Source organism: Manis pentadactyla, chromosome 14 (genome assembly GCF_030020395.1).
Source record: "Manis pentadactyla isolate mManPen7 chromosome 14, mManPen7.hap1, whole genome shotgun sequence".
Lineage (NCBI taxonomy): Eukaryota > Metazoa > Chordata > Mammalia > Pholidota > Manidae > Manis > Manis pentadactyla.
Window position 1 is genome coordinate 86,879,007 of NC_080032.1, and position 19,590 is coordinate 86,898,596.

The following is a 19,590-nucleotide window of genomic DNA, read 5'->3' on the forward strand; positions in this document are numbered from 1 at the left end:
ACATCTTGTACTCTGAAGTCCTTTAAAAGACCAAGATTCCATGACTCCATTGAATGGAACTATTTTAGCAACTTTGCATTAAAAATATATGGCTCTTTATGTAAAATATAACCATGATGTAACTGTTATGTGGGAGTATAAACAAATGCTCCATTTGACTGCAGTATATAGGTATTATAAATTATTCCCATTCATTATTCATCAAGTTACTATAAATGTTTTAGGAAAACAGTGAAAAGCTATTTCTCCACCACTTTCTAAAAAGTATTATTCATAAATATTCTATTTAGTCTACGAGTATGAAGCTCATTTACTTTATTGTTCTATATCCACTTGGTCTTTTATGAAATAGAAATACATGTATGTGGGAGCTGAATGGTTGTAAAGGGGCACAGCAATCTAAATTATTTCTAATGAAACACAAAGAACTGACATATTTAAAACCAGAAAATGGCATTTTCATAATCTCAAAAACAGCTGTTCTAAAACGGTCTTTTGACCTGAAGAATCATGACCTCCACAGTGTCTCAATCCACACACACTTTTATCTTACTTTGCAAACGACCTCAAATCTTAAACCACTTCAGAAGCCATCAGATGTCATTTCCTGTAACTTCCCTCCCTTCCAGTACTGAGTTCCTTAACATCATTCTCTGCCTCTCCTTCCCTCCAGCTCAATGAAAACAATCCTCTCCTCTCTGAGCCTCCGTCTGCAGGGCCCTCTCACTGTCCCCTCCTCTGGGACCCTGCACAGCATCATTCCCTCTTCTTCCCTTTCCATCAATCCCTCGACCCCAATTACATCAAACCGCAATTTTATCATCTCTACAGTTCCTGAAAGAACAGGTCTACACATACTTCCTCAATTTCTGCCACTTTATATCATAAGCCTCCCTCGCCCCCTCCCACCCCCACCATCCTCTGGAAGAGACTTTCTCAAAAGGCCATTAAGGAAATTGTCATTGCGGACACCAGTAGTGAAGCAGTTATTCTCCTTGATCTCCTTATACTTCATGCGACGGCCAATCCTTTTATAAAAGTCTCTTCTTCTGCTTTCTCTGATACTACAGAATTTTGTTTCTCCATTAACATTTCCTTGTTCCACTTCAGCAACCTTTGTTGGATACTTTTCGTCTGTTTTCCTTAATACAGCCATTCTCCAAGATTTTACTCCAAATCCTTTAAACTTTAGCATAGCAGGTCTCTTTTACTTCCAAAATTCCATCTTTTAATTAAGAAGAAAGCAACAAAAAAATATGCAACACAATTTTTACCTATAATCCTATCCTGCTTGATCACTGAATATATAAGTGCCCAGATTCTTCAAGGACTTTACAAATCACATCATTGCATTTGCTGTTATGGAGGACATTTTTCATTACCTACACTGGGGATCCCCTATACAAAGTTTCATATAAGAAAATACATAAATGACATTGAAAGTATTTTGTCACTTTTTTCCTCTTGGACAGTGAGAATCATGTAACTGGATTGTATTATCCTTCCTGTTACGGTGGACAGGAGGCTCAGAATCAAACAGGCAACCAACTGCTAGTGTTTATGCCTTTATGGTCAAAAATATATATTTATATATATTTCTCCCCTCTGGTGTTGGCTTTTGTCTCTCAAACAAGGCAAACAAATGATGTGGAACAACTGCAGGTCCTTGAATAAATTCAAGATAGAATTCCTTAAATCACGCACAGTTGCACAAACACAACCAAAATAAACACGATTCCCTGATGTGTGTCTCATTTTCAGGGGGTAAAAGATGATATTTTTAAAAATCCTTCGAAATTGCAGCTCATGTTTGGTTTCCCTCGGCTCCTTTTATGTGGCTTGGCTGCATACTATTTTTATACACTTGTAACTACTTCTCTCTTGCTTATGTATAATTTTTTTTACATGTTGTTTGCTTGCTCCTACTTTTCATACTCCTCTCACATCCCTTATCTTTGGACTTGCACAGTGATTATTTGCCCACATTTCTCTGTCTACCGCTAGGCGTCCAGGCCTCTTGTGAGTCCCTATGCTATCATGTTTGCTTCTCCAGTGTAGCTTAAAGCAAATGATGACTGAACTGAATTAGAAGATAACTTGGTATACATGTGTTTATAAAATATTTCCTTTAAACAGCCTTCATCTAATATGCACACTTATTTTAAGGTCTTACATCAACAAATAATTTGAAACGTTACTACTTTGGTCAAATGGCACAAGGAACTAATTAATCATGAGCTGTTTTCACTTCAGAACTGGCTTGGGTCATGTCAGCATCTCTGGGTGGATGAAAGTCCTTATGCTACAGTCTCACTATGGCAGTGGGTCAGTTAACAGGGTGGCTCCTCCCACTACCTTCTGACTCACTGCATATGCTATATATACAAATAATTATAATTTATATTAAGGGCTTGGAACAATACACATGCCTACGAAGAAAAATAAAAGTATGTATTAAAAATTTACTGCAATGTCCTATTTCTTAAGCAATCACCTGATCAAACAGTGAAAACCTGAAGGTATAAAGTAGGCTGCTCAACTGAAATCTGTTCACATCACACGGTAGGAACACACGAACAGCATTTATGGCTAAAGTAGGCCAAGGAACATAGCCCACAGAGCCCAAAGCCTTCTGCCGGGAAACATCTCCCAGGAGCCTGCTACCCGAGAATGCAGTTTATACAGATGCTGGCTAATTAACGTGACTCATCCATTCTATTGCACTTGCTAATGACTTCGGCTCTTACTTCGCTGAGAAACCAGAAGCAATTAGAAGAGAACGAATTCATCTTGTCCCCACCACGATGGTGAGCTCCCTGTATCTTGACCCATATACTGTGCCATCCCCCAGGACAAGGTTAACTTCTCTCCTCCTGGTCTGACTCATGTCCCGCTGAGCCTGTGGGGCACACTGCCCCTGTCACAACTGTCCATCCCCCTCTCACAGCGTCCGTTCCCTCATCTACTGAATGCATCCCAGCAGCCTATGATCTTGATGAAGTATCACCCAGAGTAAAATAAAACTGGAAAATCAACTTTGAAAAATCCACATCCTGCTCTAGTTCATAATTTTCCTGTCCTAGTTTACAGAGGATCTCAAAAGTCATCTGTACCTTATGCTTCCTCCTCCTTACCTCCTGTTCTCTCCTCAGCCCCATCCTAAGCAGGCTTTCACCTCCACCAACAACTGAAATTGTTCTTGCAAACCCTCTCCAACTACGTCCACTTTGCAAATTCAATAATCAGCCCTCGTCTATCTACGACACAGGGAACAGTTGCTATTTCCTTCCTTCCTGAAACACTTCCAACGCCGGCTGCCAGCAATCACTTCCTCCTGGCTTCACTCCTACATCACTGGACGCCTCTGCTCAGCCTCCTTCGCCGGAGCGGGCTCCTCCAGCCGACCTCCAGGCTTCGGAACGCCCCAGGGCCCCCTCCCTTCTTTTCTCTCCACAAATCCATTCCCCGTAGGTTTCCTCCAGTCCTGCGACTCTCACATTAACACTGCCATGCCAACCTCACCTCCGAGCTCCAGACTCACATGCCCCACTTCTTAACACCTTGAACACCGACATTTGAATATGTCATCGGCACCTCCAACGGTACCAGCAAAACAAACACTGCTTTTGATTCCCTAGCAACTCACTTCCATGTTGTCCTTTCACAAAACAAAATCTCCATCCGCGCAAGTGGCTTACGAAACTACAGTCATCCTTCCCTCACGCCTGTCGGTCACATCTTCCCAATCAGCTGGGGCTTCTTCAGAGCACTTATAACCGTCAGAACTTAGGCTATGGACTTGTTTTCTTGTTTACTGTGTATCACCCTCACTAGACTAATTTCTACATGGTCGAGGTCCTTGACTGTAATGCTTATCCCCAGCACAGGGTGTGCCTTGCATATCTGCTGAAAGAAATCTTCTGCTTCAAAAACTACAACTGCTTTTGATTCAAGGCACATTTCCATACTACTCTGTCTGCTCTTTTCCAGTATCAGAGTCAGTGGGAAAAGCACGTGCGCTGGAATTAGATGGGCCTGGGTTTCTGTGTGAGCTCTGCCCTGCCACCCACCCCCACCAGCACCATATCCTTGTCATCCACATCATTTATTCAGCATCTACTGTACACCACAAACTATGCGAATAGTTTATATATGCCATTTAATACACACCATTTAATTCTAACTATCTGGGATAAGGGCTATCATTCCTGTTTTATGAATCACAGAACTGATAACTGGTAGAGTTAAGATTTAGCTGAAGATCAGATTCCAAATCCCCTTCTCTGAACCAATGTATACTCCTGCAACCCAGGTTCGACAACAGGTCCAAAGCCTCCCACACAGTTAGGAATTCGGTACGTGAAGACTTAAGTCCACATCTGACCTCAACTCACATTTTTACAAACTACATCATCAGTATCCTCATCTATAAAGCAGGGTGATTGTGACACAAGCCGAGATGACACGTGCACACTGCCTGGGCAAGGTACGCACTCGACAGCTGCCGCCTCCCTGTCCTGACCCCTCTCTGCACTTGACCACATTTTTAAAAGCTTTACATTATTTCTAAGAATTTTCTTTAGTCCCTGTATTAACTTCTAGTATTTCTGAAGCACTTCTTCACTGAGAATCTAAACATAGATGCTACAAAACTATTTTACAAGATATGTTCAAACTGATTAAAGTTTATCATAGTTTAGAGCAATTTGTACAATTGTAGAAAAATAGCATGGAATAATGATGACTCTCACTGAATAACATTGCTTGTAAACTGAGAAGTTTTACATTATGAATTTGTATATATAATTTGTTCCTCTTATAAATGTGCTTACAGTATACATTTTTACATAATTTCTCAGAAAACTCAGAGGTCAAACTCATTTCTGTTGTCAACACCCAATGTTGACTTGATTAAATATTTTGTGTTCAGGTGCTTTTATGTGTTATAACTGAATTACAGCTCAGTTTTACTTGTCCAGAGATCTTAAAGCTCACACTAGCATCAAAAAGCTTACATTCTTTCTAAGATTTTTATGTCACATGACCAAATGCGTTATTATGCCTGGAAAGGGCTGAAATGCAACTTACCGTGGTGATCCTTTCTTACCAGAAAAAAAAAAAGGGCTTCCAATTTAGATTAGAAAGACATTTACCAGATAGTTTTGAAGAGCAAATTTCACTTAGGCAAACTGTATACTTTCTGCTAGTTTTAGAAAACTGATAGAGAGAAAAAAGTCACCCCCCATTTATTTTGGATTTCACTTTATTTTTTTAATTTGCTGCAGGGAAACAATGTTCAACTGAGAAAACTGTGTATCCTCTATTATTAAACCAACACAGTAATTTTAACTACATATATCCTTTTAAAGACAATTTATTTGCATTTTGAATTCCTACACAAAAATGAGTCTCTGTAATAAACTTTTTTCAAGGCTGGACAATGTCTACATTTTCACTATAATATGTCACTGAAAGGTAATGGAAATTTTCTAAATTTCTCCATGACAAGTCCCATTAATTTTAATTGAAGCTTCCCACTCCCAGTTTATTCAGAGCAGATAAAACAGTTTAGAGATTGCAGCCAAATGTAAGATTTCCCAGGAGGAATCTGAAAATAAGTTGTAAGTATTCAAGTAAGCCACCTGTCTGAAGATTCATTTATTCGATCACAGTAGTTTTCCAAACTTTAAACAATCCATGTGCAGAACAGATGTAACTCTTCCAATGCAACTGTTTTTATTTTACTTTCTATTAACATGTACCACAAACAGAGCAACTCTAAAAAGTCTAAGTATATAAAGAGCCAGAGTATAGAAATGTTCAATAATGCATACGTGGTTATAAACCTTGTGTCGTAAATAAACGTCAAACCACATTCTAAATTTGAACACACTAAATAACTGTGTGTATTAAAAGCAGAATAGGAGTGCTCTTTTCTAAGCTAAGTGTCCAAATATAACAACTCCTCCTCGGAACAATGACACCACCATTCAGAAATGTGAATCACAGAGGAGGCATTATTGTTAGGGTGTCAGCCTTCTCAGGAGTTCACCTTCTTGTCTTCTAAAGGCTGAAAAGAGACCTTAAAATAGCTGTTCCCTCAAACAATCATCTCAGGCACCTATTACGACAGCCCTAAAGCAACTTCATTCTAGTTACCAGCGAATGAAATTTACTGTCATCACCAGGACTCTACTTACTGGAAGGCTCAAAGATAAACTAGGCATGGCCCCTGCCCCGAGAAACTTACACCACAGATGGCCCTTACCACGGAAGACAATGGCAACAGGCAAAAAGGTAAGTTAATGATGTGAGAGTTGAGAACAAGAGAGAGAGATTCTAGCTCAAGCAGACTGCATATGAACAGGTTTATCAGTCCCATGATTCACTGCAAGTTACCATGTTTAATTTTCATAAATGTCATTTCTGGTGTGACCTACTTATAACAATGTCTTAACTTTTAATAAGAAATAGATCATTTGAGTGCGGGGGACCAAGTTGACTTAACCTTATCAAATATTTTATGAGATCTTTTCATTGTATGCTCTCACCTACAGAAGCCAAAACTCACCTTCCTGGACCCTTAACATCCCTTAAACACTTCTGGCCTCATCATTAGATGGAGAATGAAATGTATTTCTGAAAAACCTCAAGTATGCTCCTTCTCTTCACCCCTAACCTGCCATCAATGTCTCATGTAATTCACTAACATGTTTTCCTAAAAATTAAATTCAAAAAAATCATAAAGGAAAGAAAACAACATATATATAGATATGTATATATGTATATATATAAAGCTGATGACTAGATTTCATTAGGTTTGGCATAGTTGGTAAAAGTAGGGGATGAAGGGACTGGAGAGAGGATGGTTGGTGTGAGCTCATTTTTTAGATTATCTACCAGATTTAAGCTCTATGTAAATTAACTTGCACCTAAGAGATTTACAATACTAACCTTATTTGGTAGGTTAGAAAACAAAGGTTTGGAAAAGACTAAGAACCTTTTCAAAGATTAAAGAGCTAGTGTACTAGAGAAGTACTAGAAAAAATGGTTATCTGGCTTTGAAGTGAAAAAAAAAACCATTATCTTACATAAGCACATTTCTTTTTTTTTTCAAGGTTTCACGATTATTAAGAGCAACTATTCAGTGTGTGGTTTTATTAATGCTGTTTCCCTAACTGCACTGTAAGTTCTACGGGCTACGGGACCATGTGGTTTTGTCAACACCTTGTATCTGGCCTCCAGAGGGAAATGACACAAATAAGCATTTGATGTTTTTTTTTTTTTTGAGTGAATGTTTTGTGACTCAAGAATTCACTCTCAAAGACAATTCTAATAAAAGTGGAAGCCTCCTGAGCAGTCAGTCCCCCAGATGAGAGAACAAGGAAATTCTTCCTGGTTGGTTAAAAACCTTTTACTTTCAGTCACACTCTCTCTTTAATAAGCTGTTTATAAAATATGATAGTAGATTAATAGTAAATGTCACCCTGTATAAATAAGGCCTTAACAAAGGAAAAGCATATAGAAATATTTTTTGATTAACTCTTATTATCCAGTTTAAATGTAAATTTCTGGTACTGAAACATGGATACAATACACTACTATATAGAGAGAAGAAGTAAATTATTAGAAAATCATTACTACCACTAAGTATGAAGGCTTAATGCAGAAATTCTGGACTAACATCCAGTCAATATATCCCATTCTTTATTTTAAAACTATTATACTTTTCAATCCAAAACATTTTTTGATCATGTTTCCTAAAAGGTAGCCAATAGTTGTTTTTTTTTCACTCAATTTTTTAAGTGGCTAGTGTACTTGTTGACTAAAAAGTGGTAGTATTCTACAGGGATTGAGAGATTTTAGTCAACAGCTTCACAGCTTTGTAAATAGCAAAACAAACAGCCCTTAGACAAATGGCTTTTCATGTGCTCATTAACTGGCAGAGTTTTGCTGCCATGTATCTTTACAAAGATAGGAGAAGCAATCTCTAGGCGGTCACTGGGGAAATCACCAAGAAGGGAGAGTTTGGCCATAATTCTTTAAGCTCCTCGAAAGTAAGAACATCAAAACTAGAGGACCAAATACACCAGCTTGCATCTCTGGCCCATGGTCAGGTTACTTAGATGTTGCAGGAGGGCTATGTGTCAGCAATTTCTATAACAGTAATTAATATTATGCTAATAATTTTTGATAATGGAAATTATTAGTGTTGGCTAATGCTGACAATCTGGAGAGCTCCACAACATGAAAAACAAAGGGGAGACCATCTCAAAATGGACATTTTCGAGAAATTGCCGCTATCGCCAGGTCTGCCTTCCCTGTGCCATCACCGCATACCCCACTCACCCTGCTGCTTGTTTCTGAGTGTCGGATGGTTTGACGGAATTGTCTTAGCTTCCCTTTACTTCTCTGCCTCACATCGGCTCATTTCCTTTTCCTGAAATACCAGGTTAGCCATTAACTACATTCTGCGAGGCATATTACCATTGCTTATTTAATAGAAGCGAAATAAAACGACTCATGAGAGGTAATAATGGCCAAGTATTATAGAACCGACCAGAATGATTATTATTCGCAGTGTGTCTCTTGAGAACCTCCTTTCGAAGTGCCAAAAAGATGAATGAAAGGAGTAAAACTGTTCCAGCAGCTAAGAAACAAGGATAAGTATTTGGCTGAAGGGTTGCAGACCAGAAGATGGCTTTCAGGAATCCATACACAATATAATGACTAAATGAAGACACACCTAATGTTTGGATGCTACAAGGAAACACTTAGAAAACCCAGCAGGAGTCACAGACCTTAACATCTGCCCACCACAGTGTCAGACCTGAGATCATAGGCAGCTTGACCAACAAAAAATTAAATCCCTCATTCTTTTACCTTCCCCGTGGAATGCGCCTTCCCTTCTTTTCACGTCGCCAGGTCATACCCTCACCAGTAAGTCATGACATGGAAAACTAACAACTGTTTTTCAAAGTACACACATTTTCTGGAGACACTGGTTATGCCTGCTGGCTACATTTTCGTCCACCCCACCTCCAGGGAGATTTACCAATTTACCGGAGTCCTCTGTTAGCGACGATCCTTCCAATACGACGCACCAGTACGCTGCTTCTCAGACTACCAGTGATGTGCTGGGTTTTTTTAGTTTCCAGTTTGTTGCACACTGATATTTTGTTAAATATAATAAAGTGAATTATTAGGAAAAATGAAATGAGAAAAGATACAAAACACAAGCTATTTTTTATGAGGGTCAATAAACATAAAATCACTGTTTGTTGCTATACAAGCTTCTGAATGCTTATCCTCAATTTCTGTATTTAATCCACAGCAAACCCAAGTAAAAAAGTGTGTGGGGGGGGGACTTTTACAGACAGTCACAGACACTTTAGGTCACACGATCAAGCTGACCAATTTCAAAGGGCACACATCTTAGGCACACCTATGCAGGTCTGGGGTTAATGGGGTTCATCTCCATGACAACAGTTTTGTTAAAGCTGCCACTGCTGCTTGGTTATGACTGTACTCAAAGTCACATGTTTCTTAGAGACACAACGAAAACAGCAATTGAGAGCAATATTTAAATACTTAAGAGATGATAAACCCTTAAGCTTTGACCATAAACTATAAATTTAACAACCTGACTTCCCCCTTTGGCGGTTTTTATGTTACAGCCTTTTAGTTTTAAGAAAAATGGCTTTCCCTGGACAGAGCACTAAGTCAAACCCAGTTATACCCACAAAGAAAAGAGAAAGCTACGGCTTCCCACCATGGCCGGCTGCCACGCCGACATATCAAAATGCCAAGGGAGATGCAGGCTCTGCCCTCAGCGACCTTCCCCTACGTGGTATTTCAACCAACAAGGACAAAGTCACGAAGGAGCACTGTGTCCCAGACAAGTAGCAAGATCAAGGTCTCAAATGCCATCTATGCACCACTCACTCCTCAAGTCCTGTCTCCAAATTACCGTGTCTCCTGAGCGGAAAACTGCTCATCTAGCCATCTGCTCAGTTTCCTCACTTGGATATGCAAAGGCATCACAAACTGAGTCTATGCAAACTCCTAATTCCCTTCCTCCTGCTAATGGGTGCAACTTGCTTCTCCCACAGTCTTTCTGCCTCCATCCTTCAAGGTGCTCAAGCCAAAAGCTTCTGGTCACCTTTAATTTCTCTCTTTCTCAATATTTGCATCAGCAAATACTGTCACCTCTATGTCCTCCCACTTCTCACCAGCCCACAGCAACCACCCTGGCCTCTTGTTCCCGGGTTATTCCAGCAGCCTCCCGTTTAAGGGCTCTGACTCCACACCATCACCTCCCTCCAGTCCCGTTTGAGCACGGGAGGCCCAGGAGCCTTTGCAAACCAGCCTGCGGTGTCTGCTAGCTGCTCACAACCCTCCAGGGGCCTCCCTTACCATTCAGAATTAGAGCCGAAGGCTCACAGTCCCTGTACAATCGGCTCTGACTCTACCTCCTAGACCTCTCCGCATTGTTCTGCTTTAGCCATACGACATGGCCTGCCCCCCTCGCTTACTTTAGCCCTCTGACCTTCTGGGACTAACCTATAAAAAAGTGCAGCCCCCCTTGCCCCATGGTCACCTGCCATCCTTCATCTGCTCTTTCATGTTGACCACCGTTACTCACCAAGTTTTCTCACCGCCTGTCACTCACATGTTCATGTGTTCATTGGTCAGCTCTCATCAGGAAGAAAACTGTAAGAGGGCTTCCTTTTGCTCACTGCTAAATCTTCATGGCTCATCACCATGCCGGGCATATCACAGGCATTCAAAAACTATTTTCTGAGTGAATGGATAATTTGAGATGGGTGTCCTGCTCTGGCTGGTTATAGGGAATGTCAGGGATGAATTTATACAAAACAGATGACACTGAAACTAGGTCTTGAAAGAAGATTCAAGCTTGTCTGACATGGAAAAGGCAAAAATATCACTGCCATATGCACAACATTTTCTCAAAATCTTAAAGCCTAAGAATGCTTTGCAGAGCAGACTATGAACTTTCTGGCTGAGAGAATGCCCAGGAAAGAAATCCCCACGATCTAGAAAAGGATCAGGGTACGGATCAACACTGAGAGAATTGCTTCCGTTCTCATGATACTTTACAGATGAGAAATTACTATACATCAAACTCCTAAATAATGTAAACAAGCTCCCAGTAATCTGTTTATCGTTGCTTCAACTTTTCCTTTTTTTTGCCACAACATTTCGATTTCATTCTCCTATGAAATTTGATGGAACTATAGCTCTAATTTTAAAAAGGAAACCAAGAAGACAGTAGGACTCAACGTCTAGGACTTCAGAGTTCCACTGAGGTACATTTATCTTACTGACACCCACGGCCATTCTGGAGTCACATTTCTTCAGGGTTTCCACCTTTCACTACCTGACACTGTCTTACACATATTTCTTTTCTTGTTCACTTTTCATCTTTCCATTTGGGAGAGTGAGTTCCTTCTAACAGAGCAGGGCCTTATCTATTTTCCTAAGGTCTGATAAATGCCAAGAACATAGAGCACCCGGTAAATGCTCAATCAATGAATGAGTAAAATAATAAATAAATGACTATTTTACATAGGGAGTTAAGGCTTTAACTTCCAGCATATTGTTAGCGGTGCATTTCCCCCTGAGTAATGGCTCTCCTCCTGAACAACAAGACCAAATACAAGGGAGGTAAGTCCACACTGGCAATGGCTTTACCGTGTTCTGGGAATAGTATGTCAGCATGTACAGAGAAGCAAGAAGTCTGGGAAATGGCATAGCAAAGGTTCCTCAAGAAACTAAAAACAGAAATATCATATGACCCAGTAATTCCACTTCCAGAAATTTACCTGAAGAAAACAACATCCCCGATTTAAAAAGGTATGTGCACACCTAAATTTACTGCCATGTTATTTACAACAGCCAAGATATGGAAGCAACCACAGTGTTCATCAATAGACGGATGGATGAAGAAGATGTGGTACTTATACACAGTGGGATAGTATTCAGCCATAAAAAAAAAAAATCCTGCCATTTGAGACAACATGGATGAACCTAGAGGGTATTATTCTCAGTGAAATAAGCCAGGCAGAGAAAGGTGAATATTGTATGATTTCACTTATTTGTGGAATCTAAAAACAAAACAGCAGTAGACTCACAGACACTGAGAAGGGACTGGTGGTTACCACTGGGGAAGGGCTGGGATGGTTGTGGAGGGTGAGGAGGAAAAAGGAGCATGAAAATCTCAATCATAATATAAATTAGTCACGGGGATGGTAGTACAGCGTGGAGAATATAATCAATAGTTCTGTAACATCTTCCTATGTTGACAGATGGTAACCGCACTAGAAGGGATGAGGATTTAGTAATGTGGGAACTATTGAACCACTGTGCTGTATACTTGACACCAATATAAGACTGTGCAACAACTACACTTCAAAAATAAATAAGTAAATAAATAAATCAACTTCAGGGTAATAGTGGATGCACCTTATTCGGATCTCAAGCATAATGACAATCAAAGAGGAGAAAGGATGTTTAGCGACCACTGATCAGGACCGTGAGGTGCAAGGGGCCAGCAGCTCTTCATTTTTCCATCACAAACAAAAGTAGCTACGACCCACTATCATACGATCCACCATTTCATAAAGAAAGAATAAAAAAGTAGCCCAAGTATGATAAAGAGCAGTACGTACAAAGAAAGATACAGGCAACCCTTATACCAACACACGTGAAAAAATGGTGACTAGGACATTTCTTATGGCCCTGGGTTGATGCCGTGAGTAGGGTCCTAAGCTGTGGTGGGCCAAGGGGCAGTTAAGTAGCCTATATTCTACAGAGGGCACCCTACTAAGAAGAGAGGGGTGCTCCTTACAGCCCAAGTCAATAGAAAAGGGATCAGAAAGCTGCCCGTAAAGACAGGAGGTGCTGCATGAATGGGAGAGAGCAGCATCTCAGCGCCTGGCTGCACACCCTTGCTGATCTGCCTCCTGGGTCTATGTGAGTACGAGGGGAGGGAGAACTGGAGCATCAAGGCAGCAGGGGCAACAGGTGGGAAATGGGAGAGGTGGGAGTAGGACAGAGCAACGGGGTGGCCTGGGCAGCTGTCATCTGGGGAGGCGACAATGCCACTTGGTCCTCTGAGGGGACGGACAAGGCTTTAACTCAGATGGGAAATGGACGTCTCACAAAAGTGACTTATTAAAAAAAATGGGGAAAAGAATATGAGAACTCTGCACACTCTGAGAAAGGGCAGTTCTACAAAGTAGAGCTGGGCTCAGCGGTAGAGATTTTTATGTTTGAATCCCATCAAGATAAGACTAAACAATGAACCAGATATAAAACAGTTCTCCAAGTCGGCCACAAGCCAATGAAAACTTCTCTATGGAGCAACACCAGCCCATGGTGTGGCTTCTAGGACAGGCTTCATCCACTCCAAGCCTTCACCTGACATACGAGGAAAACAGCGCTGAGCTCCCACTTTAGGACCCACATCATGATGCCTTCTACCCTCGTTCTTTCTTCACTCCGGTTATTGCACGGACGAGACCAGCTCCCCATAGCAGGTGCTGGCCTGGCCAGCCAACGCAGTCCCGGGCCGCAGGATAACAGGATATTACTTTTACAGAGGTGGCAGGGAGCATAGTGGCTCCACTAAATTCCACCGCCCACCTTTCACTGGTCATGGACATTTTTTTTTCACTCATATTTTCTCTTTCCTTCCATTTTCCCCTTTTGCCCTCTTTTGCCTGCTTCCCCCAACACTTTTCTCATCCCCTTTCCTGGGGTCAATTATGGAAAATGGCAGAGAGAGAGCTATGAAAGGAAGGGACATTACTTCAGATTCTTGCATCCAAAAGTCAGTATTTTCTAATAGGTACGTCTTGGTAGTACTTAATTATTAACAGTTAAATGTCATTAGATTTTACATTTCAGAGCAAAGTTAAGTGATAAGATTAAATGACAATAAAAATATAATACAGGAAAATACAAAATCATAGCTTCTATTTTAAATGTGCTAAAATTGACATCATACTGCTATTGATTCCTCATAAGGAGAAACGGGCCGGGTGGTTATTTTTCTTTGCTCAAATGCAATGACATTTGGCAGTTAGCTCGCAGAGCATTTTTCACTTTGTCAGTCCAAGGATTAACATTTACAGATGTACAGACAGTTGCATATACATACACACACGTGTTTATGGTACACTGACCTCCTTTCCCTTAAGAAAAAAACCCTGAAGATGCATCTTATTTTACAACCACAAATGAGTAGTTAGGCATCTAAAACCTTTATTCAGATCTTAATTCTCAAATATAAAACAAGTTTCATCTTTTTATCCCCTAAACCATCGCTTCAAGCTATACATAAACAGCAATGACGATTAAAAAAACATTACTACTCATGAACATTTCCAACAATTTTACTCTGATGTTTTGGCATCACTACTCAATTTTTCATGCTCATCTTCCATGACTTTCCTTTTTTGGAAGCTAACAAACATAAGAGGCAAGCTTTTAGTAGAAACCTTGAAGAGAAACAGTGCAGTCTGGGTACCATTTCTCAGATGCTGTTTGAGAAATGCAGAGCGAGTCCCTGATGGCTTTCCTTCTGCATCCGCCACGTGTGAGCCGGTTGCTAGGAAACGAGGACGGGACTCAGCATCAGGTCTGGGGAACAATGAGCTAGCTTAACGGTGATCTGAATACTAACACAGAACCTTCGTAAGCTGTTGTCTGCCTCAGGAAGCTGAAGCTTGCAGGTGATGTTTCTCCAGAGAAACAGATTTTGAGTCTTACCTTTAATTATAAACAGATTCTGGTATCCACTGAAATGAGAACTAACAGTTGCAGACACCTGAACGTCTTAGCCTCAGACACAAGGTACACCTATCCTGCTGGCCAAACCTGCAGGGGAGGAAAACTCATCTTTTCACTGCTTCCAATGGCATTTTGATATTGCTCTGCCTATACACACATGTGCACATGTTGCACATGCACACAACAGAAAAGAAAAGAAAAAAGGACAGATACATCACCACTGCCGCCATAAAACACATGCAGCAAAATTACCAGAAGAAAAAAGGGAGAGACTACAAACAACTTAAGGGAACCCACATGTACGCCTGCACATGTACTCACACACGCACATCACACGCATTTCTGTCTTGGGGGCTTGGTCTACCATGACCTAAGAAACAGAACAACAGCTCCAGATGGGGATTCAGGAAACACGGAATCAAAAATTCACTGTGTGACTGAAAAAGTCTCTTAACTTCTCTAGGACTCATTTCCCTGGAAATTAAGAAGATAATGCCAACCTCAGCAGTGTTTGGGAGGACGGGATGAGACGATGCATGTGCAAGCATTTCCAAATTGCAGAGCACCACACGCAAAAAGATAGTGTCATTGTCTTATTCATAAAATGGCCATTTCAGTGAACAGGCATATGGATGGGATTCAGTATTTGAAAATCAAAATTAGGCTAAGAATCATTCATGGATGAGGTGGGGTTCACCCCACCCCAGAATTCATAAATTAAACCATTTCATTAATATTAACATCAGAACACTTGGTATGAGTTCCTAATATGAGAAACCAATGATTTAAAATAAGCAGGCAACACAAGAAGAATATATACTGTGCATATCTTGTAAGGAGATTTTAAGCTATTTGCATTAATTTCTCCATAACTTTAAAGTGCAAAAGTCTATCAACTATGAAAGATGAACAAGACAGCTTTTAACATGAACCGTCCCAAACAGCGCTCTCTGACCCTTCCACGCCCGAGAGTAGGTCTGCCATCATTCATACCCTCAAAAAATGAACTTAAAAGCTGTAACATCCGTGAACCAGATTCAAACTGAAACTGAATGTACACGTGGGTCATGACGTCTTAAGGGGTTTCTTACAACCCCAGCGGTAGACACACACCCAGCACCCAACAGCCGGGGTCTGGGAGATTCCAGGTGTCAACCTGCCAAGGCTGCCACACAAGGGACAAGACTGGATGGCATCAGCGCCAGAACCCTATCTTGTCACAGCCCTGGAGGCTGGGAGTCCAGAGGCAGGCAGGTTCAGCTTCTCTGCAGGCCTCTGTCCTCGGCTTTACGTGGCTGCCCTGTGCCCCACGTGGCCTTTCCCCTGTGAGCACGCCTTTCCACTGTCTCCTCCTCTTCTCATAAGGACACCAGTCAGAGCGGACTAGGGTCCACTCATACGACCTCACTTAACCTTAATTAGACCTCTATGAAGGCCTCACCTCCAAATAATCATTCTAGGGTACTAAGGGTTGGGATTTCAGCACATGAGTTTTGGAAGGACACAAATTAGTCTAACATTCCACTTCCACTCGATCTCAGTGCGACACTAGCCACTAAGAAATGCTGACAGGGTGACCAGCCCCATACACAGTCTTCAACACATTCCCCAAAGCCCAGAAGCTCCAGGTCCCACAATAAAGGAGGGCATGGCCATTCAGGAGAAATTCTGTTACACACAAATATCAACATAGCTAAGGAAACCAAACTCTCTTGGACACACAGGCTGAAGAGACAGACACTAGTACGTTGAGCTATTTCCGCAAAGCCTCACCTTCCTATTGCCTTCGGCATTTACTGAAGCTAGGCCTTCTAAAAGAACCGCAGTGCTAAAGTCTAAGCTGGCAGCAAACGCTGGGGAGGGGACACAAGTAGCCAGCTAGTATGTGATGACTTGGCAAGTTTTCTTGCAAAGCGAACTAGGTAAAAAATCATTAAAAACAGTTCCTTAACACTTCTGAGGTTAATCTTTTTTTAAATTAAGGTATTATTGATATACACTCTTATAAAGGTTTCACATGAAAAAACAACGTGGTTACTACAGTCACCCCTGTTACAGTGCCCCCCTCATACCCCATGGCAGTCACTGCCCATCAGTGTAGTAAGATGCCACAGAGTCACTATTTGCCTTCTCTGTGCTACACTGTCTTCCCCCTTATCCCCCACACCATGTGTGCCGCTGAGATTGATCTTGAATAAAAAGGTGAATAGCCACATTTCCAGTGTCTTAGCCTATATGCTGTAATCTCAACTAAAAAATTGACATCACAGAGCATCACTGCCTAACACAAAAAAATATCACCTGCAATACTGCCATCCCGATATATTTCCTCATTTCATCCTCATAATGGCTCTGTGAGACACAGAAAGCCAGAAGAGGAAAATGAAAATGAGTGAAGTTAAACAACTTTCCCAAGGTCACAAACTAACAGAGGGAATCAGGACTTGAGTGCAGACTCTGACCTCTGAGTCAACAGGTCTTTATTCTTGGGACTTAATGACACTCAGGACACTGAAACCACCATCTTACAAAATTCACCTAAGTTAGTACCACGGGGATGTGAAAGTCTAGAAACACAATTAGATTTGCTAAAATTCTGGAGTCAAAAAGTAAGTTTAGCCTGAAGTAAAAATAATTCTGACCACTTCTACAATGAGTGCAACATTTTGAAGATACCAATCATCCTCATTTTAGGAACGAATTTATTTCAGCAGGCCAAATAACTTGGTAAGTCTAATAAAAGTTCAAACCAAAAAGGGGAGTTCCCATAATAAATAATACAAGGCAAAACCCCTAAGAGCTCATCAAAGAATTACACAAGGTTGTGGGTAAAAATGTCATAGTAGAGTATTAATGACCTTCCAATAGGGCCCAGGCAAGGATACCAGGGTCCTTTTACACAGGATGCCTATTAGATCATATACAGATATTAAACAGAATGTCCCACCAGGGTGATCCCATAAAAGGGGCCGACCAGCACCTCCCAATCCTGAGAAGTACAGCAACTTGGGATAGAAGCGGGCATGCCCAAGGTCTGTGGGGGTGAGGGCATGTTTCCTTCTGAGCCCTGACTACCCACATATGTGGTCAGGAAACCACAAAGGAAGAGAGAAGAACAGAGGAACTACAAAAATAGCCTTAAACAATTAACAAAAGTACATACCTATCACTTATTACATGTAAATGAACTAAATTCTCCAATCAAAAGACACAGTGTGGCTGAACGGAAAAGGCTTTCTGCAAGACCAATACTGGGATTAGAGATACTTCTGTCTTGTTAGGGCTCATGTTATGGACATTCTGAAATTGTTCAAAGATGTCCACCTGACTTAATACAAGTTGGGATTCATTCATTCATACTTCAACTTCTCCCATCAGTATGTATCTGATTCCTGGTCTCCAAAGGCTGACTTCCTCAAGGAAAGAGGAAAAAGTACCTTGGAAAAAAATGACTTTTCCAAAAAAATGCATGTCTCAACTAGAATTGTGGTGATAGACTATGTCTGCACATTTATAAACCTACACAATTTAAGAGAGGAAAAGGTTTTTCCTCTACACTGGCATTGAGCAGAGCAAAAAATATACCAGAAGAGAGTCAAATCTGCAGTATAAAGAAAGCGTAATTGCTCATGAGGCAAACTACTGGAGCGACAGAACTGTGATGTGTGAGAGGGAGACACGGGGGGCTCCCTGCCCAGCTCTGTGCCCACCATCCACCTTCGCCCCCAGTGAAGAATGACAGGATTGGAATGGGGGTGGGACTGAGATAAATGTCTGAGAACCACTGATCTAGAAATGGAAACTTATGTACACTTCACCAAATAAAATTTGGTAAATTAGAAGTTATATTATCAGCAATAAAATTGATTTTTTAAAAAGCCACACCTATTGAGGAGCAGCTTATAAATGATGCTAACCTTGACTTCTGCTTCAAGCAGAAAGGTGTCTTAACCCTATTTAATAACTAGATCTTTTATAAATTTCAACACACATGATTTTTAATATAGTGCTAGGTGCTTCTTCCTTAGGAAGAAGTCATCCACCAAATGATGACTGCCGCTGGTAGCAAGAACAAACCTCAAAGTCAGAGTTGCCCTGTAGCAAATACCTGTAAGGTTCTTGAACTCTTCAGTCTAAGCCTTGGGCGCCGTGATACAACGAGTTTTAAGAAATACAGATTTGGTCATAAATATATATTTCTCAGGCATATTTGGTCTTCATTCACAGTTCCTGAAAACACTGCAGAGTCTTAAAGGTGAAACAGGTATTTTGTCATGTTAATGAGAGACTTTCTGACCCCCAACCAAGGGCAGGGGCTGGAGGCTGAATCAGCAGATGGCAAATGACTTAGCCAGTCATGACAATGCAGTGCAGACCTGCTCTCTCTCTCCTCTCTCGGCCTGACATGCTCTGTCGGATCCTGCTTCTTGGCTGGAGAGCTTCTACACCGCCACGTGCCCAGAGCCAGGCCCCAAGCTCCACGACGACAGAAATTCCTTTATTTAGGACCTTGCCCTCTGTCTCTCTCCATCTGGCTGTTACTTGTTCCTTGACGGTTATTAAACTGGTAAATGTGTTTTCCTGAGTTCTGTGAGCCGCTCTAGCAAATTAATTGAACCCAAGGGGGAGGTCGTGGGAACCTCCAGTAAGTAGCCAGTAGATCAGAAGCATAGGGAACTGCCTGGGGCTTGCGACTGGCATCTGGAGTGCGGGTGGAGGGCAGTCTTATAGGGCGGAGCCCTTAGCCTGGGCATCTGGTGCTGTCCGGGCAGA

At 41.3% G+C, this 19,590-nt stretch overlaps 1 protein-coding gene and 1 non-coding gene across 2 annotated transcripts in view; one reads left to right on the forward strand and one right to left on the reverse strand.

The window, feature by feature from the left end:
* Nucleotides 1-19,590, reverse strand: part of SLC2A13 (solute carrier family 2 member 13) — a 243,588-nt gene that overhangs the window by 150,510 nt on the left and 73,488 nt on the right. The window lies entirely within an intron of this gene.
* Nucleotides 17,762-17,900, forward strand: LOC118914598 (small nucleolar RNA SNORA67). The gene has a single exon (XR_005025678.1). It is a non-coding gene; the product is annotated as a small nucleolar RNA SNORA67 (small nucleolar RNA).